General features: G+C 43.1%; 1 protein-coding gene across 1 annotated transcript in view; it reads left to right on the forward strand.

Annotated features, from left to right (window-relative positions):
- The window catches only part of CPXM2 (carboxypeptidase X, M14 family member 2), a 130,552-nt gene that overhangs the window by 52,253 nt on the left and 51,064 nt on the right, over window positions 1–27,235 (forward strand). The window lies entirely within an intron of this gene.

The raw sequence follows: 27,235 nt of genomic DNA on the forward strand, positions 1-27,235 counted from the left end.
CAGTTTAGGCAGGTGGCTGCCATTTTGGATCTGTGATGAGTTACTTGTACCCCAGTTGGTAGATTGAATACAGCCCGAGGTGGGGACTCTGAACAAACAGTGAGCAATAGGTAACAGGTCCAAGCTACTGCTCTGGAGTAAGCTGGTATGAATCCTTTAGAATCTGAGAAGGATTGGAAGCCTAGAAAGGTTCTCAAGTCAGGACTACTAGAGAAGTAGTAGAAGTGAAGGATGAGCCTCTGTGAGGCCGGAGAACGAGATGGAGCCCATTTCTCAGAATTGAGCTTGGGTGCCTAGGGTTGGATCAATAACAAGATGACCTGATAGTCATCCCAAGGAGACGTAGGTACTCTATGCTGTGGTACACACATAGGATGGAATATCACTAAGCCTTAAAAGAAGAGGACACTCTGACACCTGGCTGCCATGCCATAGATGAGCTTTGAGGACATTATGCCAAAGGGAATAAAGCAGTCACAGAAGGACAAACATTGTGTGAGTCCACTTCTGTGAGGTTCCTTGAGTCACATCCACAGAGCAGAAAGTACAATGTTGGCCTCCAGGGCCTGGGGGCAGGGGGAGGCGAGGAGGGGTTATTGTTTAATGGGCGCTGAGTTTCAGTTTGCAGTGATGAAAAATTCTGGAGGTGGATGGAGGTGGTGGTTGCACAAAGATGTGACTGCACCGAATGCCATTGAATTGTACACTTAAACATTGGTTGGCGTGATACATTTTATGTCATGTATTTTTACTACAATAATGAAAAGAATCTATGTGCTACAACAATGCAACAGAAAAACCCAAACAACTTCCCCGCTTCAACCCAGGACTGGTTGTAGAGACCAAAGCAGGGCTGCATCTGTGGGGTTGCCCTGTGAATAGCAGGCACACGAGACTGAGGGCTGGGAAAGCCTAGAAGGGTCCATGAGACCTTGGATGCTTTCTGAATTTAAGAGAGAATTTTCAAGTTCTAATATCTGATTGCAACTGAGAAGCCAAGGGCACTCATGCCTCACGTGCTGACATTAGGATGCTGGCCCAGTTAGCTAAGAACTCCCCTGCCCTGCCCGCTTCACCTTCCCTGTCTGTGCCACCCTCTCGAATTTCATTTCAGTATTTGCTAATTACCCCTCGGCAGTCATGTAAAATCTGTCTGTAATTTGTTGATTAGATTAATTTTTAATTCCTGGAAAGGTCAACATTAATAAATAAACCAGGATAAAAGAAGGGAGACGACATCTGTGCTCTCATTTAACTGCCTGTCATTGTCACTGTAAAGGGGACTTTCTTACATAGTGACAATTGTCAGGCAGTGACACATCATCTATTTTCCTCTGAGCTTTTGTATTGTAAAGATGATATTATAATATCCAGCAACATTTAAAAACATTACCCATGATTCCACTGTCCTTAGACAAACATAGTTTTTTTTTTGGACATATTTATAATCCTATTACATATGCAATTATGTTATTTTAACTTAAAAACGTATCAAAGCATTTTTCATGCTGTTACTCAGACTTCATAATGATCATTTTTAATAGTTTGTAATCTACCCGGCCATGGCCCTGCCACCTTCTCAGTTTTCTGGTATCACATATCATTTTGCAAGAAAGCGTTTTCATACTTTTTTCTTCCTTTGAATTATGTCCCTCAAATACATTTCTGGAGCTGGGATAATTCGTGCATTTTGACAGCATTCGGTTATGTATTTGTGCTGTTTTGTATGGCTCATTTTTTGTCACTTCGCTTTTTAGCAGCGCCTGTGTATGTGCTCATAATGATGATTTTTGCTCTGTGGTGTGCATTATGCTCTAATCAGCTTATTACCATGACAATTGTTTTCATGGTTTAGATTCTGAAAGGCAAGAATTTGGGGGAAGAAAATGTTGAATTGCTTAAAGGGAATGGAAAGAAACTTGGACAGAAGCAGTGATCTGAGATTATCCACAGGGATGAGGGAAGGGATTTTACCTTGATGCTTGGGTATTAACCCGCCTAACCACTGTCATTAGAGAGCCAGTAGTCAAGTTATTATTGGATTAGAAAGACCGAGCAGGGTAGCAATAACACTCACATTCCATTTCGTCTAGAACACAAGAGCATTTTGGGTGAACAAGAAATTGCAGTAGAACAGTATCTTTCTTTGACTTAGCCTAGGACAGGAACATCTTAGAGGGAAGACAGGGAAAGCATAGAATTGCTTTTAAGAGTCAGGTGTTGGGTTTTTTTTTTTTTTTAATGTCTAAATGTATTTCAAGTCAAATTATTCTTCTAGGACAATGGAAAGAAATTTGATGAGTTTCAGTTCATCTTACCTCCTGGAATAAGACTGAAGAGGAAATAGGACAAAGGTGCAGTTTGGCATGAGGCGTGAATAATACTTTTTTTCCCAGAGGCGTGAATAATACTGGAAGCACTGGGATCTGTCCCAGTATGACCAGAAAAACATGGCAGCCGTAGAAACCATCAAATGGTTCCTAACCGTGAAGAAGGCAGCAGGTGTCTTTTCCCTCTCCCCAGGACCTGTGTCCCCACCTTGTTCCCAGGACAGGCATCTGTGGTCCCTTTTTTTATATTCCTATTTACCAGCTTGTGTATTTCTCCCTACTGGTCTGGGACGGTAGAGGCAATGCCTGGTCATCTTGCCCAGTACCAGGCATCTCTTAGGTGCTCAAGTAATGATTTTTTAATGAACGAATATTGTTAGAAAGTAACACATTGGGGATCCCTGGGTGGCGCAGCAGTTTGGCACCTGCCTTTGGCCCAGGGCGCAATCCTGGAGACCCGGGATCAAATCCCACGTCGGGCTCCCGGTGCATGGAGCCTGCTTCTCCCTCTGCCTGTGTCTCTGCCTCTCTCTCTCTCTCTGTGACTATCATAAATAAATAAAAATTTTTTAAAAATTAAAAAAAAAAAGAAAGTAACACATTGACAAAGGATCATGCACACGAAGCAGTAATGAGTTCATTAATCCGAGAGTGTCAGTGCCTGAGAGCTAGCTGGGGACGGGAGTTGGGAGAGGAGAGGGGACGTGGCCCATTGAGGAGTGACGATTTCTAGAGGTGGATGGCACGTACAACAGAGCGGCTTTGGAGTCACGTCCGCCCTTCTCGGAACCTCAGTTTGCTGCCTGAAAGAAGATAACCATTCTCTATCTGGTAAAGATGCGGTGCAAGTCAAATGAATTGTTTTTTTTTTTTTTTTTTTTTAATTTTTATTTATTTATGATAGTCACAGGGAGAGAGAGAGAGAGAGGCAGAGACTCAGGCAGAGGGAGAAGCAGGCTCCATGCACTGGGAGCCCGATGTGGGATTCGATCCCGGGTCTCCAGGATCGCGCCCTGGGCCAAAGGCAGGCGCCAAACCGCTGCGCCACCCAGGGATCCCCAAATGAATTGTTACTGTGTTTTAAAATCACCCAGCACATAGTAAGGGCTCAGTAAAAGTTCATTTCTTCCCTCTGTACCTCTTGGGGTTTGTTTAGAACAGTGGCTGTGAGGCTGTATTTTTAGCTATAGAAACCTTTGGAGAGTACGGGGAGGTGAGGCTGCTCTGGGAACCAGGGGGCAGAGGGAGGAGCTTTGCCTGCCTGGGGTACCCCCCTCCCCTCCATGGAGCAGCCCTGGAGGATGCCTTCATCCAAGTAGCTCTGGTAGCAAGCGTGCTGAACAGCCCGCGGGCCCTCTGTGCACATTACAGCCCCGCCAGCTCTTCCAAGGGCCCATGGCCACCTGCTGAATCTTGCCGGGTGAAGGGAAAACTGTGGAATTCAAACCAAGACAAACAAAGGCAGAGTTGGAATCAAAGCTTGATTCTTCTAGTTAAAGATGCAGAACATACATACCTTAATCTCAGAGTGTTGCATTTCAGCTGGGAATGGTTTAGACATGGAAGGGCAAGGGGTTGCCGGCCCCTTGAGGCTGGGGCCAGATGGATCTTGCTGTTTATAAAGGCCTCTGTCTGGTTGTTAGAATACAGGGGCACCTTGGAGTTACAGTAGGCATCTACTTAGGAATACTATTCATGCTTCTCATCTGCAGGACTCCCACAGTTGTTATTTTCAAGTGAACATCCATAATCTCGTTCCTGACATTCTTTTTATGTGTTTATGGATTCATCCATCTGTTATCGAGCTCTCTGTACTACGCACTAGGGATGCCAGGGTGGGCAAGGGGTGACTGCCTGAAAGGGAGCTTTCAGTCTGGTGGAAGAAGCCAGTGTGTTAACAGACCCACTAGCCTTGGAGATACTGCAAAGTACCTCCAAGTACCATTGACGAGGGATGGGGATAGGAGCGCTGGTAGCAGATTCTGGGATGTAGCTGTGAAAGGGGATATGGCCGGGTCACCACGGCCTAGCCAAGGTCTGCGACTAGTTCCTAATCCGGTTGATGAACAACTATAATTTGAGTTTTAATCATTTTTTTCCATTTGAAAGTCATAAAGTATAATTATTTTCATGATACTGAATAATTTATATTTTCACCAGAAATTATCCTTCCACACTGCACAGCAATTTAGTGAAACGTTAGTATACTCATAAAAGCCAATTTTTAATTTCCCTAATTTCAGAAAGTATATTAGACATATGGGTGTTACCGTTATAACCAGTGCAATGATTGAAAAGTTAATTATTCTGCTGGAGGTGAATAGATGCTGTGATGATGTGGGCAAAATACAGGCGATTAAAGATAACCCAGTGTTTTAAATTTTAATTGTTTCATAAACAACACAATTCTTGTCCTCTCCAGGGACTGTAAACGACACGTCCTTAAAGTCAGGTAGCTGTTTGACTGTGAGCTGGGAAGGCGAGGCCTGGGAGGGTTTGGCTGGTTGGCTGAATTTTTAAAAAGCAGCTGGTCTAATTAGAGCCAGATGAGCAGGGCGCTGGCGGTAGAGCCAGGCTTGTGACCCAGGACACCAAGGGGTGGGGAGACACAGCCCGGCCTGCAGAGCTGGCTTCCCATTTGTCCGTGGAGAGCACAGGTTCTGGGTGTGGGTCTCCCCATACCCAATTCTGATGGTGGAGGAGTAAGCAGATGCGGTGCCCCAAGGAGAGGCCGTGTCCCCCACTTCTGCCCTGGAGACAGGAGGGGCTGGTGGCCGACGGGGCTGATCACTGAGGGACCTGGGGCTGGCAGTGAGGAGTGGGATTGACCCCCCGGGGAAGGAGCTCGTCCTGCAAAGAGGAGGGTCCCCTTGTGCCTTGAGATACCGAGGGTGGGGGAGAAACGCTGTGGTGCATCCATAGCCTGCGCCTCGGAGGGTGTCTCTCACTGACGCAGGAGGCGGGGTCCTCTGCAGGTTTAGGGGCTGGATGCTTCTGGCAAAGAGGAAAAGAGGAAGGACGGGGAGAGCTGCGAGCTCTCAACTGGTGTCCAGACCTTACAGAATTTAACAGTCCCTCTTGGTGTTGCTGGCACTTTCTCCACCAGGGGGTGGTAGAGTCGGTGGCGGTGCTGCTGGGGCGGGTGGGGGGGCGGGTAGGGAGTGGGGGGTGTCCAAGGACAAGGACATTTTGGGACCTGGTAGGACCCAGAGCGCACTCGGAAGGAAGGGTGTGAGGTTCAGCTCCAGGGCTGGCGGGGGGAGGAATCCCAGGCAGGAGGGCTGATGGCCTGGAAGTAAAGGGCGAGTTCCAGGAGCCATGGGTGGAGGGAGGGGGCAGAGGAGGTGACATAGCCTGGCCTGGTCATCTGAAGACTCCACAGAGCCAGTAGAGGTGATGGCCTGGGCTCCAGGGCTCCGGGTGGTGCGCGGAGGGGCAGACAGGAGCAGACGGCTGCAAACCTTGAGGCTGCGGGGTTGGTCCTCGGGGCTGTCCCTGTCGGGAGCATCCCCAGGACATGCTGGACCCTAGCTCAGGAGAGGTGGGGGGACAGCTGAGGTGACGGTGGGGTCTGGTGAGGAGTGAAATGCAGGTAAGAAGATGCAGAGGTGAACAGAGACGCCGCTGGAGGGTGTTCATCCATCCAGACACGGGGGTGCACCTGCCAGGCCCAGGGTTCTGGGCCTCTGGCTCCCCCATGGGAGGGGCTCCCCCAGGGTCCCCCTTCCTCTCCAAGTCATCTGGTTCCCTGCCTTCATGGCTCTCTCACCCCCCCTTCCCCTGCCACCTCCCAGAATGCATGGCGGCAGCCCACCGGGGTGCAGAGGGAAGGGGCGCCCGGAGGCCCCTGGAGCAGAGCCCGAAGGGAGGCTGGCTGGCACCTCATCCCTCATCTCCTGCTGAGTGTGTGTGTGTGTGTGTGTGTGTGTGTTTCCAGGACGCGTGATGCTGCGTCTCCTCACTTGCTGACCACACGAGATGTTTGCCACCTGCGGGGGGGCTGGGAAGACAAGCTTCCAAACTCCTTTCTAACTTCTTTGAAAACAGACAGTCTTTGAATTGCTGAGTTTGGCACGAAATGCAGAGGGTTTTAATGAAAACCTCTGCAAGTTCAAGTCCGTCCTTTCTTCGTGTTATGTTTTCACAATGCAGGGAGGGTTGTGTGAAATGAAACAAAACTCTCGCTCATGCCCTGCACGGCTCATACTTGGTGGTCGGCATATGCCAGTGACTAAGAAAGAAGCTCTCAGAAGGTAAAATCTTTGCAATGGAAACAACTCCAGAGCTCCTTCCTGGGGATGGAACTTCTACCCTGCCCTACTCAGGAGTCCTCGTTCTCTAGCTGCGACTCCTCAGGAAACCCCCCAGGAGGCTGCTGGGTACAGCCCATCTTATCTCCTCTATTTCCTGGTGGAGGAAGCCCTGCCTGTAGCGGTTGGCCCCTCCCCTGCTTAGCTCACATGAGGCTTCCACCCCTGGACCCACATGGCCTTTGTGGATTGGCTCCCACTGTTTGATTCATTCCTTTTGCTCTTTGCACCCCTAGCAGGAGCATCCTCTTTGTTCCACAGATAAAGCAAGCATGCTCCTGCCTCAGGGCCTTTGCACTTGCCATTCTGTCTGAAAGCTCAACCTTCTTGCATCCAGAGGTTTTCTTCTCACTATTCTTTTGAGACTCACTCTCAGTTGCTCTATGTCCTCCCTTGGCTTTATTTGATTACTTCTTTGTTGGCACTTGCACCGATATCACTCCCAGGCAGCAGGCAGGACCTAGCTCTTGTTTGCCACTGAACCCCGGATGCTAGATAGTTCCCTCCGCAGGGAAAGTCTCTGTGACCGGCCCTCCTGCTGCATCATTCAGAACTGTTGAGACCATGTGCCGACTCTCTGCTCTCTGGACGCTGGACAGCTGCCCCCTGCCAGAAGGCACCCAGAGGAGGGGGCCTTTGGTGCACAGACCCCTGAGACGCCATTTGTCACACCCTCTGGGGATGCAGCTCTCCCAGGCCTTTGCTGTCCTTCCTTCTCAGATGGCCAGGTCCTCAGCTGGGAGGGCGGACAAGAGCACAGCTTCCAGGGTCAGACAGGGACTCCAGACTTCCTAGGTGCATGGCCCAGCCTACATTTCTGAGCCTTTCTGTGCCTCAGTTTCTTTATCTATAAAATGTTGACTGTAGTACCTGCGGCGTCGTGTGGCTGAGTGAGCTCATACCCGCAGGCAGGTAAGCTGGTCCTTGGCACGCAGTGAGTGCCCAGCTGGTCCTTCTTCTGGTCTTCTGTGGAGGCTCCTGCTCACACGCCAGCCCCGGCCCCAGCCCCTCTTTCTTCTCTCCAGCCGGCCCTCTTGGGGCACCCGGATCACGTCCCCTCCTCTCTCCGACGGCCCTCACTCCCTCTGTTTGTTCTTAGAGCCCTGAACCCAGGAGTAGCCGTCACCAGACCCGGGGGAGGTGGGTAGTCCAGCTGGGCTCCCCTCTCTTCCAGGCCTCTGCTTCCCGGTCCCTAAGGAGAGGTGATGACTCCCTCTCTCAGCTCGTTAGGAGTGTGCAGCGAGGCACCGATGGAAACACGGGCACTTTGGGGACACAGCAGAGATTCTGAGAGCTGTGGCTACTCTTCTTTATAAGGTGGCCTCCGTGGGGATCCCTGGGTGGCTCAGCAGTTTGGCGCCTGCCTTCGGCCCAGGGCGTGATCCTGGAGTCCCGAGATCGAGTCCTACGTCAGGCTCCTTGCACAAAGCCTGCTTCTCCCTCTGCCTGTGTCTTTGCCCCCCCTCCGTCTCTCATGAATGAATAAATAAAATCTTAAAAAAAATAATTAAAGTGGCCTCCCCACCCAACCCTCCCCTTGCTCAGAGCCCCCTCCCCTCGCCATTCAGAGCTTGAACCTCCCAGGAAGGACTAGAACTGGAACCACCCCATTGCAGTGAAGAAGTAGAGCCTGACGTTTTGTGAAAATGTTCCCGTGACACGCCTGTGTTTTGTTGATGTTAATTTGGCCAGCAGGAAATTCCTTTAAATAAAATCACATTTATTCCCTCTACCGAGTCCCCCCCACAAAGTGCTCTCTGTAAGCCTGTCGGGAAGGTCCCTTCTTGTCCCCACTGTGTGCATGAAGAAGCGGAGTTTCAGAGAGCACGAGTAACTCGATTGTCTCTCTGCCTCAGAGTGAATATACGTGTGTTCTCTGCACCCCACCGCCTCCCACTATTGCTCATGATTTTCTCCTGTACCTAGAGGCCTCGAGCCCCATGAGTGGTCTGATGTGTGTGCTCCTGCTGGTGGAGGCGGGGGCTGATGGGCACGGCTGGCTGCGCCCAGGCCCACCTGCCCATCAGACATCGCAGGCACGGTGCCAGGGCCCTTGTGACCTTCAGGGGCCTGTGAAACTGTTTAACCTCTTCCACAACCTGAATAAAAAAAAAGTGAACTTTTTGGTTGAAGAACACATTTTAATTTATAATGTTAATTTGTTCATCTTTATACTAATGCAGTCAACAAATGGTGATTTTTTTGGGGGGGGTCCTGCTGATTTATTCATTGAACAAATGTTGTGTTTTTTTTAAATTTTTTTAAGGGAAGGAGTGGTCTGTGGTCAGGAGAATAGTGGCCTGCACAGATATTTATGTCCTAGCCCCAAGAATCTATGAACATGCTAGGTTTCATGATAAAGGGGCCTCAAGGTTGCACGTGGAATTAAGATTGCTGATCTGCTGATCCTGAAATAATAGAGAGATGACCCTGGGTTGTCTGGGTGGGATCAGTGTAGATACAGGATCCTTAAAAGTGGGAGGGAGAGGGACAAGAGACAGCCAGGGGGATGGCAGCTGTTGCTGGCTTTGGGGCTGGAGGAAAGGGCCCTGAGCAGGGAATGAGGGCGGCCTCTAGAAGCTGCTCCCTAGAGCTTCTGGAAGAGGCACAGCTCTGCTGACACCTTGATCTCAGGACTTCTGACCTCTAAAACCGTAAGATAATAAATGGGTACTGTTTAAACCACTAAGTCTGCAGGGATTTTACAGCAGCCATAGGAAACTCATAGCACCCACAAAGGCAGAAGTTTCTAGGGCCCCTGAAAGCCCTCACATGGCCTGGCTGCCCCACAGCTTTGCTCTGTGATGCAAGGTCATGCCGTGCTAGAGCGTGCCAGCTGCAGGTTGCACCTGCCAGGTAGCTCCTGCTCAACACACATTTTACCTGAACGGAACTGGGGCCAATTCTCTTCTCTCTCTCTTTTAAGATTCTTGTGAGCCATTTCTTTGGTTCCTTTTTTTCCCCTGGTCTCTTGAGTGACTCTTTCAGATTTAAAGGACTTTAAATATCTTCCTTTTACCTTTAGCTCTCTGCAGTGGAGCTCCTTCACTAGGAATTGCCTTATCCTTTACCCAAATTTATTGGACTTGGCCCCCAAAGTGGTATTTTTCCCCTCTTACCCTGGTAGACATTTTTTACCGGAGGTAATGGAAACTGGATAATATTTCTAAGTTTATAACATTCCCTCCTATGGTCTGCATTTTCAAAAGGCCATGGTAACTGGTCCAAAGTGAAAAATCCAATAAATCAATGGCCTGATTTTTTTTTCAGTGTCCAACATTTGTCTGTACTGAGAATATAGCAGACCCATTTAAGTGTGTGATTGATTCCAGCAGAGAGCAGAGGCGGGGTGGAGGAAGAGAATAAAGAGGATGCATTTGTGTTCCTGAGTGTTATGGGTACCATGTCTATTATAGACAAAAGGTAACACTTTTTTCCCTGCATATTTTTTCAAGATGCTACAAAGGGCAAGTTGAGACCTCGGTCTTGCCCAGTTATAGCTTGTCCACCCCCAGGATTTGAGCCTGCAAAGCTCTTTCAAGGAGGTGATGGACCGGAAGAGGAAGCTGCCAGCCTCCTCATGGTTCCAGCAGAAAATTGGCCTAAAAACTGGGAGTGATTGCTGGGCCCTTCCTTCTCTGACCAAAAAGGGATTTTACAGTGCTTTCTCTGCTTGTGTGAGAAAGTGGACAATACTCAGGGCTATTCACAGCTGGGGTGGTGGACTTTAGTTGACTGACTTTGCTCATTCTCCATATCTGGTGGTTTTTCCTGAAGCCCATGGTGGTTGTTGGTGAGGATTTCGGGAGATTCTCTCCTGTGATGTGGACGGAGAGAAGAGTCTGACCAGCAAGACCAAGTGTCATGAAACTCCATTGTGGTAGGCCTCCAGTGGGTGCCTCAGATCTTACCCTGTGTCCACCCAAAATTAGTTCTTTGACTCTGATTTGAGCTACTCATGTTTTTCCCAGTTATTCCCTTTCTTGTCACTTTGACTTTTGCTGTACAAAACCTGAATTCTTGTGTGGCTGATATAACCAGTCCCTGAAGGTTTATGTCATACTTGGAAAGGCATCCTCCCTTCTGAGGATGTCAGTAATTTCCCCCATATTTTCTTCAAACACTTTTATGGTTTTGACTTCTACGTTGAAATCTTTGAACTGTTGTGTTTCGGAATGTGTATCGACGTAGGCGTAATAGACCAAACTCATTCTCCAGTGGCCACTAGGATGTTCCAACGTTATTTTTTTCCCATATCTTCTTCACCTGCTGTGGCCTGAATGTTTGTGTCCTCTCAAAGTTTGTATGTTAAATCCTAATAATTGATGCGGTTGTATTTATGGGTAGAGCCCTTGGGAAACAGGCCATGAGGGTGAAGCCCCCATGATTGGGATTATAAGAGAGGCCCAACCAAGCTTGCTAGCCCCTTCTGCCATGGGAGGTTGTAAGGAGAATCTGAAACCACCTGGCACCCTGTGACCCTCTCAGATCTCCCAGCCTCCAGAACCGTGAGAAATGAGTTGCTTTTATTTATAAGCCATCCAATCTAGTGTTTGGTTATAGCAGCCCACAGGGACTCAGACCCCAACTGAAGAGCCTCCAACTTGATATTCTAAATTCCTGTCTATCATAGAGTTTATAAATTCTAGGTATATCCTTTGTCAAGATACATGGTTTGCAAATATTTTCTCCTAGCCTGTAGTTTATTTTTTAATCTTTTCCACATTGGCTTCATGTTAACCTCTTAGGGAAAAATATTTTAATTTCAATCAAGTCTACTTTATTGATTTTTTTTCCTTTATAGGTTGTATTTTTAGAGTCCTGTCTGAGAACTCTCTACTAAGTTCTAGATTCCAAAGACTTTCTTGTATATTACCTTTTAAGGTTTTATAGGTTTACGTTTTATGCTTAAATGTATGATCTATTTTGAATTAATAACTAAACTGTTAGGTTTGGTGGGGTTTAATGAGATATCTCATTAAACCTAATGCTGTATAATTGTGTATAGATACATTACTGCTTCCTCACCAAATCTTGAACAGACTCTTTCCCTATCATAAAATCACTTTTGCACCTTTGTTGAAAGTCAGTTGGCCATGGGACACCCACTGGTTCAGTCAGTAGAGCATGGGATTCTTGAGCTTGGGGTTGTAAGTTTGAACCCTACATTGGAGATAGAGATTACTTAAAATCTTAAAGAAAAAGGTGATTGGCCATATTTGTGTGGGTTTATTTCTGTGTTCTCTTCTTATGTTCCACAGATCTGTGCGTCTGTCCTTCCACCCATACTGCATAGTCTTTATTAGTGTAGCTATATGATGTCTTGAAACAGAGGAGATGCATTTCTCTCACATTCTTCCTTTTCAAAATGGTTTAAGCTATTCTAGTTCCTCTGCCTTCCTATATTACTTTTAGAATAATATTGTTTATATCTATAAAAATCTTAAGAGGATTTAACAGGAATTGCATTAAATCTATCTATTGGGGAAAATTGACAGTTTCACCACACTGAATCTTCTAATCCTACAAACAGGGAATGTTTTCTCATTTACTTAGAATTCTTTGATCTCCTTCATCAGTATGGTTTATGGTTTCTAGTATACAAGCCCAGTGCGTGTTTTGTTAGATTTATACCTAAGAAATTCATCTTTTTTGAGCAAATGTGAGTGGTATTGTTTGCTAATATTTTATTTAGGATTTTTGCATCAATATTCATATATAACATTAGGTTAAAGTTTCCTTTGTGTGAGCGATCTGTTGATTTTTGGTATCAAATCTTCTGAGTGATGGAGGGAAGATTTCCTTGCTTTTTTAATGCTCTGAGTTCATCCAGGCATGTGCTTTCAGTGGGGCTGGTGAGAGCTTTTGTATGACTGCATCTCTTTCTGCACTGGTGCTCAGGCTATTTAGATTTTCTGTCTCTTTAGTCTATTTTGATAAATTCTGTTGTCCTAGAAAATTGGTATTTTGAAATATATTCATATTTGATTCAGCAAAATTGTTTTAGGATTCATTTCTTCTGGTCAGTGATTATTTTCTCATGATGTTGAAGTATTTGTACATTTCCTTTTTTTATTTCACTAGAATATCTAATGCATTGTCTATTTTACCATTTGCCCCTCCTTTTTTAAGAAAAGATTTATTTATTTTGAAGAGAGAGAGAGAGTGTGTGCACACACATGCACATGAGTGGGAAAAGAGGCAGAGAGAGAGAATCTTCAAGTAGACTCCCCACTGAGCATGGAGCCTGACACGGGGCTCAATATCATGACCCTGAGGTCACAGCCTGAGCAGAAACCAAGATTTGGATGCTCAACTGACTAAGCCACCAGGTGCCCCTTTCCCTTCCCTTTTTAAGAACAGCATTCCTTGGAATTATTGATTAGTTCTGCTATTTTTCTGTTTTTGAATTCATTAATTTCTTTAGATTGATTCTTTTCTTTTATTTTGTTTAGATTTATTATCCCATAACTTTCTGAGTTGGATTCTTCATTCATTCATTTATTTTTCTCCCTTTTATTGAGTGATGTCACTTGGTAAGGCTGAGAGGCCTCTGCTAAGTACTGCTTACCTCTCTCCTGGTGGTGCTGACATATGATGTTTATTACTACTGTTTCCTAGATGTTTTTAGTCTTGATTTTGGTTTTCTCTTGGGTCTAAGATTGTTTAGGAGACTGATTTACATTTCTTGGGGCAAGAGGGTTTTGGATTTTTAATTTTGTACATTTCTCATTGCATCAGAGAATATTGTCTGTATGTTTTAATTTCTTGGTATTTGGGAAGTTTCTTTTGGGATCTAAAATAAGGATAGGATTTTTTTTTTTTGAAAGCTCCATGACTAATGGATATTTTTATTTTCAGACTACAGAGAATACATGTATAGCCATTAGATTTACCTTATTAATTATGGCATTTAATCTCCTTCCTGCTGATGATCCTTCATGACCGAGGGAGACTGCCTGTCTCCCTCCTGTGGCTCCTGTAATTTGTTTCATTAATGTTGGTGCTAAGTTTTAGTGCATAGAGATGCCTAACTACTCAACACCCTATTGTGAACTTCATCCCTTGGAATCATGTAGTGCCATTCTTTGTCTGGCTTCTTGCTTTCTTACCCCTGAATTCAGTATGCAGTTTTGACAACTGCTATCTTGACTTTCTCCAAGTTTGCATTTGCTGAGAGCCATGTGCCCCTACTTCCATTTCAACATTTCTGAATCACTCTGTGTGTTTCCTGTGTATATCCATAGAGTTGTCTTTTCTCTGATGATTAGGAAGCTCATAAGAATGTACTTCTTATGGCTCTTTCTCTGATGACAAGTTTCTATAATGCCTCTAATACAGCATTTCTTGAGGCACCGGTAATGAACACCCTGTTGTGAACAAATTATTAAATTTATGTAGTTCCCCTCCCCCTCCGCTCCTTTTGATTTTAGCTGACTTGTTATCTTGCTTACTGTTTGCCTCTGTGGGATAGATGTTCCTATACCTCTACTTCCTAGTTTATTACTTCTAATATCTTTTAATTGCCTTCTCCTTCTTTAGCTATTAAGAGCAGATGAAAAAGCACCAGGATACCTGGGTTTAGGGGTCTCATTCCACCACTGAGAACTGGGAAAGCCTCTTGAGCTTTCTGTGCCTAGTAGCACCATCTTCCCGAGGAGGCAACAATCCTGTGAGGTGTTGCCTTCTGTGCATGGGTCAGGCAGCGAACTATCCCTCTTCTAACCCCGAGCAAGTGACTGGCTTCACGTGCTTCTCCTTTCTTATCTGTAAAATGGGAATAATGATAGTACTGACCTCATAGTGTTGATTATATGGAATAAAATGACCAAGAGAGCTGGAACTGTGTCTGGCACGGAATTCATGTCTTAATTATACCCAAAGATTCTGGTTCCCAGAACCAAATGAAGCTGGTAGTGGAAAGTGGGCATCCCAGAAAGTGTCCACACTAAATACCTCTGAGGGCTGTTAGGAAAACCATGGGGCCCTCCTCCCCCTAGAGGGCCCTTTCTGTGGCAAAAACCCCACACTAAAAATAATGGAGCTTATTTGGGAAGACTTCACAAAACCCAAGGAACGTGGAACTAAAACACAACTACAAGTGACAACAATCCTAATAAAATGTCAGCATCAGCATGTTACATCCTATATTCAAGTACATAAAGGGTATTACTTTTAGCAAAAGGGTGAAGTTAGCTTGTGAGGGTTGATGCTGCTGTGTTATGTTTAGGAGACAGGGATGGATTGGAAGTCATTGTCAGAAGATAGGGTAGAGGTTAGCAGCTGCACACTCTGGCCAGATGTTATGGGGACAGAGATTAAAGTTCTGGCTCATTATCTTCTGCTTGTTTCTTTTGCATAAAGATAGTAAATAACTGTGTGATGAGCACTTCCAAGTTAGAGCACATGGCCAAACTGAGCAGAGAGGGCTGAGAATGGGTATTTTGTGTTGGGATCCTTGGTGGCCTGCTGCATTCAGCTGAGTTAGTGTGGCTTCCATTAGGCGGCTGGGACTTGGTGGCACAAATAGTAACATGCTGGGAAACCATCGTGTATGAACCACAGTGATTTCTGCCTTCTACTGGCATTCTTCTCTCTTCTCTGCTGAGGACACACACACACACACACACACACACACACACACACTGAATATCTGTGTATAACACTTGATGTGAGAGCCTCTGTGAAGTCTAGCCAGTGGATTCTCTGTATTAGGAAGTCCATTTTGAATTGTGGTCTCAAGGCACCATTTAGGTCCAGAAAATGAATGTTTTCCCTTCATCGTCCTCTACCCAGAAGCTTCTTGTCTTTCTGGAATTTCTGGTAGGTGTCCAACCATCTCAGCAGAAATTTCCAAACCATGTTTGGTAATTTTGATTTGGGAGAAAGGAGACTTTCAAAGAGGAAAAGACATGATTCCTCGGGTTGCGTGTTTTCACGCACCGGCTTGACCTCTTCCACTTGTGTTGGCAAAGTGGCAGTCCGTGGAGTGCCTGGGTGTCATTCAGTGCTTGAAGCTGTCCAGTTTCGTTACAAAACAGTCATGATGAAAATAACTACCACATGTTGAGCTACTTCAGTAGTAAGTGCATTGTGTGTGCTAACTTGGTTCCTTACATTGCCCCTGGAAGTTAGAATTGAACAATTCACTCTTACAGAGAACTGCAAGTGTCAAAGGCAACAGAGTGAGTCTCTGTTACCATCTTTCATGCCTGGTAGGAAGGTTCCTATTTTCCTGTTAGAAAGAGAGACTTTTTGGGGAGACTTTTCATGCAATGCTAGCTTCAGCCCAGGTGGAGGGAGTGATCGAGCCCATGCTTTTTCTAAGCATTTTTTTAAAGTTAAACTCTGCTAAGTTTCAGAAGGCCACTATTTTTCTTCTTTTTAAATAACTTTCTGATCTCCAGGTTTTTTTTTAAAGTCTATTTAAAAAAATAACATTTGCGCGGCCAACAGACTGGTCAATTGGCAATACATTTAGAACACAAGGCGGGCAATAGGAAGTAAAAAGCAAAATGCTTTCCAATTTCAATCATATAAAATTCCACTGACTTGCTCTCCAGAGTAACATAGTAAAATGTGAACTCTTAAAAGAAAAATAAAAAAGAATCCTTGTTTTTTAATCCTGCTTTGAATTTATAACCAAGATGTAAATTGGCCTCAATTCTTGCCTGCGTTGATGAAAATGACCCTAAACTGGGTGGAGAAATTGAGAAAGTGCCACGGTACAACAGACATGAGAAAGAAATATGGACATTAATTTTTTCATTAAATTTTTAACTAAAAAATCATGTGTGTAGCTTTCAAAGTCTAATAGCACTACTTATAATTAAAAATAGTAGCCTCCAGGGGCACCTGGGTGGCTCAGTTGGTTAAGTGTTCGACTCTTGATCTCAGCTCAGGTCTTGATCTCACGGTTGTGAGTTCAAGCCCTGTATTGGGCTCCACGCTGAGTGTGGAGCCTAATTAAAAAGAACATAGTAGTGTCTGTCCCATACCCTTAGTCCCAATTCCTGGTGTCCCAAGGTGACTACTACGGTAAACCCTTTAGCTGTCTCTTCTATTTTATTTATCTTAATACCTGTAATTCTGAACAAATGCTTTTAGTACTCTTGTCTGATTGTTTTATTTATTTTTTACTTTTTATGATTTTATTTATTTATTTATTTGAGAGAGAGAGAGAGCAGGAGGAGGAGCAGTGGGGGAGGGGAAGGGGGGAAGAATCTCAAGTAGACTCCCAGCTGAGCACAGAGCCAGACACAGACACAGGGCTTGATCTCACGACCCTGAGATCACCACCTGAGCCGAAATCAAGAGTTGGATGCTTAACCCACTGAGGCATCCAGGCGCCCCTCTTGCGTGATTGTTTTCAATTCGTTATTATATGTCCACTTTCTGCTATGAAAGCTGAGAATGTCTTTTATTGACCTACCTCCAACATGCATGCGCACACTCACACACACACACACACACACACACTCATTTTATGTGTCTCTGTGTCTCCTCCTATCCTCCCAAAGGGGTTATAGTATCAATTTTAGTTAACTCAGTATTTAATGTTTGCATCTTGTCATTGTTGAACTATTATTTATAGCTGGGTCACAAGATATACTATAATTAAGTTAACTTTCTTCCATAGCTTTTTTGGTTTTCCGGGAGGTAAGAATCACTTCTTTTTAATGGTTCCTTGGTTTTCTATGTGCCTATTATCAATTCATTTCAAAGCTTTCTGATAGACCTGAAAACCTACCCTGAATACATCTATAATATCAATAATTAGTCTTTTCTTGTCCTCCTGGAGCTATCCCTCCTGGAGTCATGTGGCCTCTGCTGGCATCTGAGTTTGTCTGGTCTCTAGGCCCATGGCCGAGCTCTGTCCCGCCACTGTTCCTGCTGGAATTCTCTTCACCTGTCTTCTGGGTTGTATTCTGTGTTTCTTAGATCCCATGTCTCTCTGTTTTTCCATTTATTTTGATGGCATAGATCTTCTGGGAATGGAGTTTGGGAAGTAAAATTTTGGATTCCTTGAATGTCAGAGTAGGCATTTTTGCCAACCTTACTCTTTGTTGGTAGTTTGGAAATAATTTTCCCTAACAGTTTATAATAGCTTTATTGAGAGAATAGTTCCCATACCATTTAATTCACCCATTTCAAGTGTGTGATTCACTGGTGTTTAATATATCCACCGAGTGTCAACACAATAGCCAATTTGAGAGCATTTTCATCATACTGAAAAGAAATCCCTTACTTGTCCCTTAAACCTTGGAAACGTTTTCCATTGCCTCTTTACCTTCAGTGTTATAATATATACATGTGGGGATATGCATGCTTATACATATTTTTGAATTATTTTTCCTCAATAAAGTTTTAGGGCTTTTTAAATATCCCTTGTGTTAAAAACTACCCATGTATGCTGTGTAACTGGCACTTAACGTGACCTGGAAATATGGAAGATAGTATTTTTCAGTTTGGGGAAATTCTAATTTTTCTTCTTCCTCTTCCTCTTCCTCCTCTTCCTCCTTTTTCCTCTGCCTCTTCCAGTCCTTCCTCCTCTCCTTTTTCTCCTTCTTTTCCTCTTCTTCTTCATCCTCTTCCTCTACTCTTCTTCTCCTCCTCTTCCTTCTCCTCCTCCTTCCTCTTCTTCCTCTTCTTCTACTTTTCCTCTCCTTCTCCTCCTTCTACTTCTCCTGCTCCTCCTCCTCTTTCTCCTTCCTCTTCCCCCTCCTCCTCTTCCTTTTCCTCACCTTCTCCTCTTTCTTCTCTCAATTTTCTCCTGCCAACTTTCCTGACATTACTATTATTTGCGTGGTGAATCTCTTGCATTAATTTTTTTCTGTCTGACTTAAAATGCTAACCAATTTTTGCCTGGTCACCTCCTTTCCATCCTTCATATTTCAGCTCACACACCACTTTCCAGGAACACTTCTCTTGTCTAGCCCTAGGCACAGTCAGCCCATCCCTATCCCCTCCCCCATTTATAAACTCGCTGTTTCCTCTTTGAATAACATCACAGTTACAGTTCAGTAATTCATTGTATAATTAGTTACCCAACCCCTGTCTTTCACATTAGACTGAGCTCCCTGAGACGAGGGGCCAGGTTTGTGTTGGGATTCCCTCTGCCCCAGCGCCCAGCACAGCTTCCCTCTACCTGGTGCTGACAAATATCTGGCGCGTGAGTGAAAAAGGTGGCTTCTATGCTAGGATGAACAAGATTGGAGCTGAGATTGGCTCAGCTTATAAAGACAAGTCTCAGTCAGCAGGAAAACAATGTTTACCCTGTCCTGGGGCTGCCTGGAACATTTGGGAGAAAACCAGGTCTGTACAGTGAATAATTATTTATCGCACAAGGCTGTCAGGCAGCTGAGCAGTGTTCTGTGAGGTCACTGCAGTCCCCACCTTCTTCATGGGTTGTGTGTTTGTTTCTGAGTCCTTTAGGAGTCCTTTAGGAGCTGGTGGAGGAAGATTGTATCACGTGATACCCATCTTGATAGTTCAACTGTCAGAAGCCCCTGAAAACTCTGTGCCTTAGTTTCCTCACTAATTAATTGCCAGTAACACTTATCCCTTCCTCAAAATGGGTTTGAACAAAGCAAATGGAGAATTACCATGTTGTCTTTGAATTGTCAGATTGGGGTGTCTGAACTCTGAATTCTAGTTACTGATGGCACCTTGGACTGGAGACCACTTTGCTAGGGAGTCTGTCCTGTGGATTTTAGGATGTTCTGTGGCACTCCTGGCCTCTGCCCACTAGAGGGCCCCCTGGTAGCACCTTACTTGGCACCCTAACCCCCCCAGTCATAAAAATCGGAAATGTCTCCAGACATTGCCAAATGTCCCTTGGGGGCAAAATCACCCCTAGTTGAGAAACATTGTTATACACGTGGACATGGGTTTTTTTCTAGTCAAATACAACTGGTGACAGTGCAGGGCCAGTTGGCATTCCCCAGTGTAGGAGAGACACACTTATGTAGTTGGAGTACTCAGAAGAGCATATCAAGCATTGGGCTGGATTTGGAAAGTTTTCAGAAATCTCCCATGGCCAGTAAAATGACCTACTTGATCTTGCCAGTTGGGCTTATGATAGGGAAAAAACCAGAAGCTTCTGATACTGTGTTGAAGAAGCCAAATGTTCTGAGAAGTATCAGTAACATAAACTATGGTAAGTGGACTGTGACATCCAACATTGATTTGTCAGTTCGGAAGGAATTTCCTTAGTGTATGTTTGAATTCTACTGTCCACTCTGGGACACAGACTCGTTTGTTGAGGGTAGACAGTGACTTAGATTTCTGTGGCTGCCATTTTCTGGCCAATCCCTGAGCTTCTGATTCATTGTATAGAATTAGACAACCATTGTTTTATCCTGCTGGGACCAAAGTGGTAGGACATGTGTGAGACCCACAAGCCTAGAGAAGGAGAGAAAGGGTCTGAAATGAGTCTAGGAATGGAGCTAGAATCTGAGTGGAGCTCTTGTGGTAGACAGATGTTCCTCCCACAAGATGTCCACATTTTAATCCCTGGGACATGAGAATACACAATCTTATTTTAGATGGCAGAAGGGGACTTTGCAGTTGTGATTAAGTTATAGACTTTTGAGTTATCGAGAGGATCCTGGACTATGGGGGTGGCCTCCAGAAGCTGGGCAAGGCAAAGGGACAGATTCTTTCCTAGGGCCTCCAGAAAGGGAACCAGCCCTGCTGACACCTTGTTCTTAGCCCAGTGAGACTTCTATCCTACAGAAGTGTGAGATGATAAATGTGTGTTGTTTTAGGCCACTAAATTTGTGGTAATTCATTTCACCAGCCATTGGAAATTCACATATCTCTCAAAGTCTTTAGAAATAAAAATAAGAGTCTATAAAGCCCAAAGCAGGGTACTTTAGGAACAGATATCCTGCGGCAAGCACTGATCCTGTTTCACATGGTAATCCATGGCCTGTGAGAGGAGTGTGTGTTTTTGTGTGTGTGCATATGTGTGTGTGGGTGCATGTTTACACTGGCCAAAATACAGAGCCTGGCAGGATGCAGACATGACCTACCCTAAGCAGAAACTCAAATCCCAGCTTACCTGGAAGGGCTTATATTCGACTACTTATAGCACCACATCCACACATCTCTATTCTACTTTAGTGCTTACATATTTTTTTGTCTGGTCCTATTATTATTATTATTTTTAAATTTATTTTATTTTTTAAATTTAAATTTTATTTTTTTTTTGAGAGAGAGAACATGGGGAGGAGGGGCAGAGGGAGAGGGAGAGAGAGAGAATCTTAAGCAGGCTCCACACCCAACACAGAGCCTGATGTAGGACTCAGTCTCACAAGTCTGAGATCATGGCCTGAGCTGAAATCAAGAATTGGGCACTTAACTGACTGAATGACCCAGGTGCCCCATGATCCTATTATCTTTATCAGGAGGTTTGAAAGAAGATGAGATTATATTTGTAGTACATCTGCTATATTTCTGAGTACTAGAGTTGAGATACCTATATACATATATAAACTCATTTAATCTTCACAAGTGCCAGACCTTGTAATATAGTAAATGCTGACCTGCCTTCTCTCTGCACTCAGTTTTGCTGGAAAACACAATGAAAATTGTAGGATTGGGGAGACCAGGCTGTCCTGTTTCTTTTGGCTGTTATCAAATATCCCTATAGTAATGGTAGTCATATCTGTTTCCTAATCCACCTGCTTTCCTCAAGCTGCAGTGGGGAATTTGGCTACTGGCTGGCCAGGCACTTGATTATCGGCCCTCAGCAGACTTAGGTTGCTTGGTGGGGCCAATAGTGCTTTCTAACACTTGCCTTTGCCTTGCTGTTCCTTGCCTGGTTCCAGGTACATCAGTCTGGACTGGAGATTCTCTCCCCTTATGACACATACTTTATTGAAGTCAAAAGATGTAGCCAACCCACTTCAGTACCCTTATCATGGCTATTTTGTCTGGACCTGTGGACTGAGTCACAAAACATAGCTGGCGGCAGTTTCATTGCTTTGCTCCTGCAGAACAATTGCCAGCTTTCCAGCCTGTGCTTATGCTCTCTGCCCCACTCAGACTTAGCAAGCTGCACATTTGAGGATCACTGAACCCTCGGTTAGTTTTTGAATAGGACTTCCTTGGGTGAAAATTACCAAATCCTATCTTGAGACACACTGTGTGTCTCAGGGAGCTTAAGAGCAGGGGTGGTGGTTGTGAGCTCAGGCTTCTCTGCTGGAACGTGGGGTCCATGCACTGTTGGGACACTCTCTGAGAGTCTTGATTTTGAGCTTCTCTGTGCTTCTGATTCATTATTATCTCTGTAGACTGGCCTCTGCTTTTCCAGCTACACAATGGGGAATGGGATTGCCATCAGTACTCAAGGTTTACAAATTATAATTGCAGCTATATCTTGGTTTCAAGTCCAAATTCCCAGGGAAGAATGTATTGGCCCCACTAGGGTCAAGTGTCAAGTGTTGGCAAATCAACTGAGCCAACATCATCAAGGTACTATGCTCAGCCTAGTCACCATTAGGCACCATTAGGCCATTCAGCTGTGGCAAAGGTCCAGAGTCCTGCTGCCTAAAATATCTGCTCCAAAGATAATCATGTAGAAGGATATTGGCGAAAAGGTAACTCTTGAAATGATAGGGCTGAACACAAAATAATGTGTTTAGGCAGATATATCTGTTAGGCCACTACTATTTTTGGAACACCTTCAAAGACTTGAGATTCTCATCTTTTTATTTATTGAAAACAACTCATGTTACATAAGGTTCATTAGAAAAGTTTAAGGTATAGATTTTATGTTTAGTTAATGTTTTTAAAGTTCAATTTCTTAAGTTTTGAAAGTTGTTCTGGTGGCCCTATGTCACTCTGTGTTTGCAGATAGGTTATTTGCAAGTATTGATAAATGCCAATTATAGGGTTAAGATGTAATCATTTTTGACTCAGAGCAATTACTATGCATCAGTGGACAGCTCCAGAGAACTTATTTAAATACCCCAAACATTTGGTGATTGATTTTGGAATACTGAAATCCTGTAGGTAGAACCTAGGGGAAAGAGGAGTATAAGACCAAAGGATGGAAGGCAGGAACATCCAAGTGTGAAAAAACAGAAATATGAGGTATCTGACCCTTTCCTCTTGACCTGTCCAGTTAGCAGCCATCTCCTTAAAGAGAAACTTGGCTTATTCTTCTTAGTTAAAGTAAGAGCCTGCGTGTAGAAGCATGTTGTAAACTGAATTTTTATTAAGAAATGCTAGTGTAGTTGTTCTTTCAAAAAAGAAAAAACTGTGTATTTATATGAAATTACAAGGGCAAAGATTTTCTTTTTTTTTCCTTAAAAATCCGTTCATGATTTTTGTGAAAGATGTGAAGCATAAGGTCCATTTCAGTTTCTTTTAATATTAATATCCAGTTGCCTTGAGACCATTTATTTAATAATTCATTTATTTCCCACTGAAATGCAAGACATTTGTATTATTTACATATGTGCATGGGTCTGTTTCTGGGCTGTCAGTTTTGTTCCATTTATAAATTTGTCTATATGTCCATCATTATTACACTATCTTAATTACCAAAGCTCTTTAAAATAAGTTCTGATATCTTGATAGGACAATTCCCTCAACTGTTTCTTCTTTTCATAAAGTATCTTGATTATTTTCCTCCATATAAATTTTAGAATCCATTTAATCAAATTTCTTTAATATGCTGTTGGGATTTTTAGTGAGATTCAACATGTATACAATATTTTTCTATCCATAAACATAGTATAGATATCCACTTATTTATATACTTTAAAATGTCTTTTAATGAAGTTTTCTCCATAAATGTCTTACACATCTTTTGTTCATTTTATCTCTATGTATCTGATTTTTGGCTGCTCATGTATAGAACTGTAATTTTGTATAGTAGCCCTATATCCAGTCACCTTGCTAAACTATCTTAGCAAGTATAATAATTTTTCTAGTCTCTTGAATTTTCTTTGTTGATGGTTAAATTCTTCAGGATTTAAATTTGTTACTGTTCCTTCCTCATGGAGAATGCATTTGCATGTGTTTCACAGTTTTTAAAAAAATTATGAGTTCCCATGTGATTGAATTTAGCAAAACCTCTGAAAGCTTAAACTGAAGACTTTTTTTTTTTTTAAGATTCTATTGATTTATTCACGAGATACACACAGAGATAAGCAGAGACATAAGCAGAGGGAGAAGCAGGCTCCCTGTGGGGAGCCTGATGTGGGACTTGATCTCAGGACTCTGGGATTACAACCCAAGCCAAAAGCAGACACTCAATGGCTCAACTGCTGAGCCACCTTTGTGCCCCTGAAGACTCTTCTTTAGAGAGGATTTATGTGTGCTTTTTTTGGGAGCCAAGCGGGCACTACTCTTCTAAGACCATTTCAGTCCTCTCTGAGGGTCCAGGCAAAAGTCTCTGGTTCAACTTTTCTTTTTTTTTTTTAATTTTTTTAAAAATTTATTTATGATAGTCACACACACACAGAGAGAGAGAGGCAGAGACACAGGCAGAGGGAGAAGCAGGCTCCATGCGCCGGGAGCCCGACGTGGGATTCGATCCCGGGTCTCCAGGATCGCGCCCCGGGCCAAAGGCAGGCGCCAAACCACTGCGCCACCCAGGGATCCCTGGTTCAACTTTTCTAACATCCCTCAGTTGTCCTAGGTTTTGTGTTTTGAGCCCAGCACTGTTATGTGCATTTTTCCCTGAGGCAACTTCCACCTCCACACACACACCCTTAGTTCACAGCTCTTTTCTTCTCCTTGGAGATTTCCTTTACTTGCTTGAAGGTCCAGTGATGGTTTAAAATATTCCTTTTAGTTTTAACCAGGATCCAGTTGTATTGTAGCAGAAGGCTTGGCAAGTATTTAGTCTGCCATTTTGGTGATGATAGGCATTCTCAGTTTTTATTTAAACCAAAGCAACATTAAGTCAGAAAATATCTGAATGTGTTCCTTTTTATTTTTTATTTTTTGTAGCCCCTCTTCTCTGTTTTCTTGATCTGAAGGAAGGCTGAATTGGTAGGGAGTGTGGTAGTCTCATACAAGATTAGGATTTTTGCTTTTCATTTTGGTTTGGTTGTTATTTTTGTTTTTGTTTTAAGTGAGAGAGCTGGCTGGAGCCCAGAGGAGAGTCACCTCCCTCTTTCTGCAGTCAGGAAATCTTTGACACAAATACTTCTTTACTTGGGCTGCATTGCTTTTGAGTTGCAATCTCCAGTCACAGAGAATTAAATGTCAAGGTGGTTTTGTGATGTGGAAAAATCTCTCTGAGGCAAGTGGAAAAAAAAGCCACAAAGTGCTGTGAATTTCAAACCTTCCCCAAGGATTAAGAGGCCAGGAAACATGGACATTATAGCTCCAAGAACTTCTAAGCTGGCTCTGTAGTAACAATGGATGTGCCTGTAGCAAAAGAATAAAATATGCAGCTTTTGTGTTAGATAAGGAGTATGTAGCACTCCTTCATTGCCCCCCCTTCATTCCTCTAAGCCACACACTCTTCCTTTTTCCCCCCACCACCAGCCTCATCATAACACTTAATCATATTCTCTTCAGATTTCCAGGTTACCTCTCTGTCTTCCTCATTAACCTCTAAAACCCTTGAGTAAAGAGATCATGTATAATTCACCTTTGTTTTTTCTGAGGCTGGCATGATATTTGTAATACAGTAACTGCAGAGTGAGGAGCAGGACTTAACACATTCCACACTGTTTTCAGTGGATAGAACTTCAGGCAAAATTCAATCCTACTACAGCATTACTGATTGGCAAATACCTCTTCTGTCATCCTGGATCATCAGCCTTCTTAATTTTAATTAAGATTTCATTAATTCTTAATTTCTTTATGGCTGTGTCAGATTGTTACCATTACTGGTTAACAAAGGGTTAAGCTTGAGGATTGGTCACTTCCTGGAAGTGTCTGGAGGAGCACCTAAATTATGTTTACGGTTCAACTGGAGTCCTGTATGTTGTGTAGCATTTGGCATTGTCTTAATTATGATACTGTCATTCTTCTTAAGAGCTTAGGTTTATGGATCAATTACTATGTTCCAGGCACTATGCTGACACCCTACATGCATTACCTCATTCAGTCTGCACTTACTGTACAAAGACAGAGTTGTTAACTTGTTTCACAGCTAGAGCTCAGAGGACACATAACTCTCATACAGGTCACAGCTAGGAAGTGGAAGAACTAGGATTTTAGTATGGGTTTCTTGACCTCAAAGCCAGAGGCTTAACCGCTATACTAAAACATCTCTCAATCTATAAATTAATATGAAATGTCTTTGTAGGTATCTTTATTATTTTCAGAAGGTTTGGCAGTTTGTCAAGTTTATATAGTTAGTAAATGACAAAGTTGGATTTGAGCTAAAATGTTTAGCACTCATTTCTCTACTCATACTCTTAATGTACATTTACTAAATGCCATAACAATAGCTTCAAACTGTATGTGTGAATAAAACCATGCCTCAGAAGCCAGTATAATCATGTTTTTAAAGTACTGAAAGAAAATACATGTCAACCTAGAATATCCAGTAACAATATCATTCAAAAATGAAGATGAAATAAAGCCATGTTCAGACAATAAAAACGGAAAACATTTATTGCCAGCATACCTGATTTAAAATAAATATCTAAGAGAGTTCTTCAAGCAGAAAGAAAATGATCTAGATGGAAATATGGAAATGCAAAAAACAATGAAGAATACCAGAAAGGGTGGGACACCTGGGTGGTGCAGTTGGTTAAACCTTGGACTCTTGGTTTCTGCTCAGGTCATGATCTCAGGGTTGTGGGATTGAGCCCCACATTGGGCTCCATGCTCAGTGCAGTCTACTTCAGATCCTCTCTCCATTTCTCTCTGTCTCTATCAAATAAATAAATAAAATCTTTAAAAAAATACTAAAAATGGTAAATAAGTAGGCTTATAAATATTAATTGTATGAAACAGTAGTAATTTGTTATGAAATCTTAAAAAACATATAGAATAAAAATGGATTAAATATTAACTATAAAAATATTTAGTATAAATACTAATATTAAAATATATAGAATTAAAAACTAAAATTGAGCTGTAAAACAATGCAAAAGATAGGAAATGGACTTACAATGTTGTATGGTTCTAACATTATCATGGAAGTGATAGAATTACAATTTGAATAAGACTAGTCACTTAAGGATACATATTGAAATATTTAGGGTAATTATGAAAAGAATAATGTGAGTGTATACCTAGTAAGTTAATAAAGAGAAAATAGAATAATAGGATATCTGATTATCAAATAAAAAAGGCAGAAAAAGAAAGGGGAATGAAACAGATGGGTCAAATAGAAAACAAATAGTAAGATGATAGATATAAATCCAAATAGAACACTGATTACGTTACCTTTAAATGAACTACAATCTCCAAGAGAAGAAGAATATGATCGTACTGTGCTTAAGAAAAAACCTCATAAAACTGAACTACAGGCTATTTATAGGAGACACAGTTTAAATGTAAGGAAACAGAAGTTTAAATGCAAAAGAATGGAAAAAAATACACATACCCTAGCAAAATAAAACAAGATAACTATCTTAATATCAGGCAAAGTCAACATTAAGGCAGAAA

This window comes from Canis aureus, chromosome 29 (genome assembly GCF_053574225.1).
Source record: "Canis aureus isolate CA01 chromosome 29, VMU_Caureus_v.1.0, whole genome shotgun sequence".
NCBI lineage: Eukaryota > Metazoa > Chordata > Mammalia > Carnivora > Canidae > Canis > Canis aureus.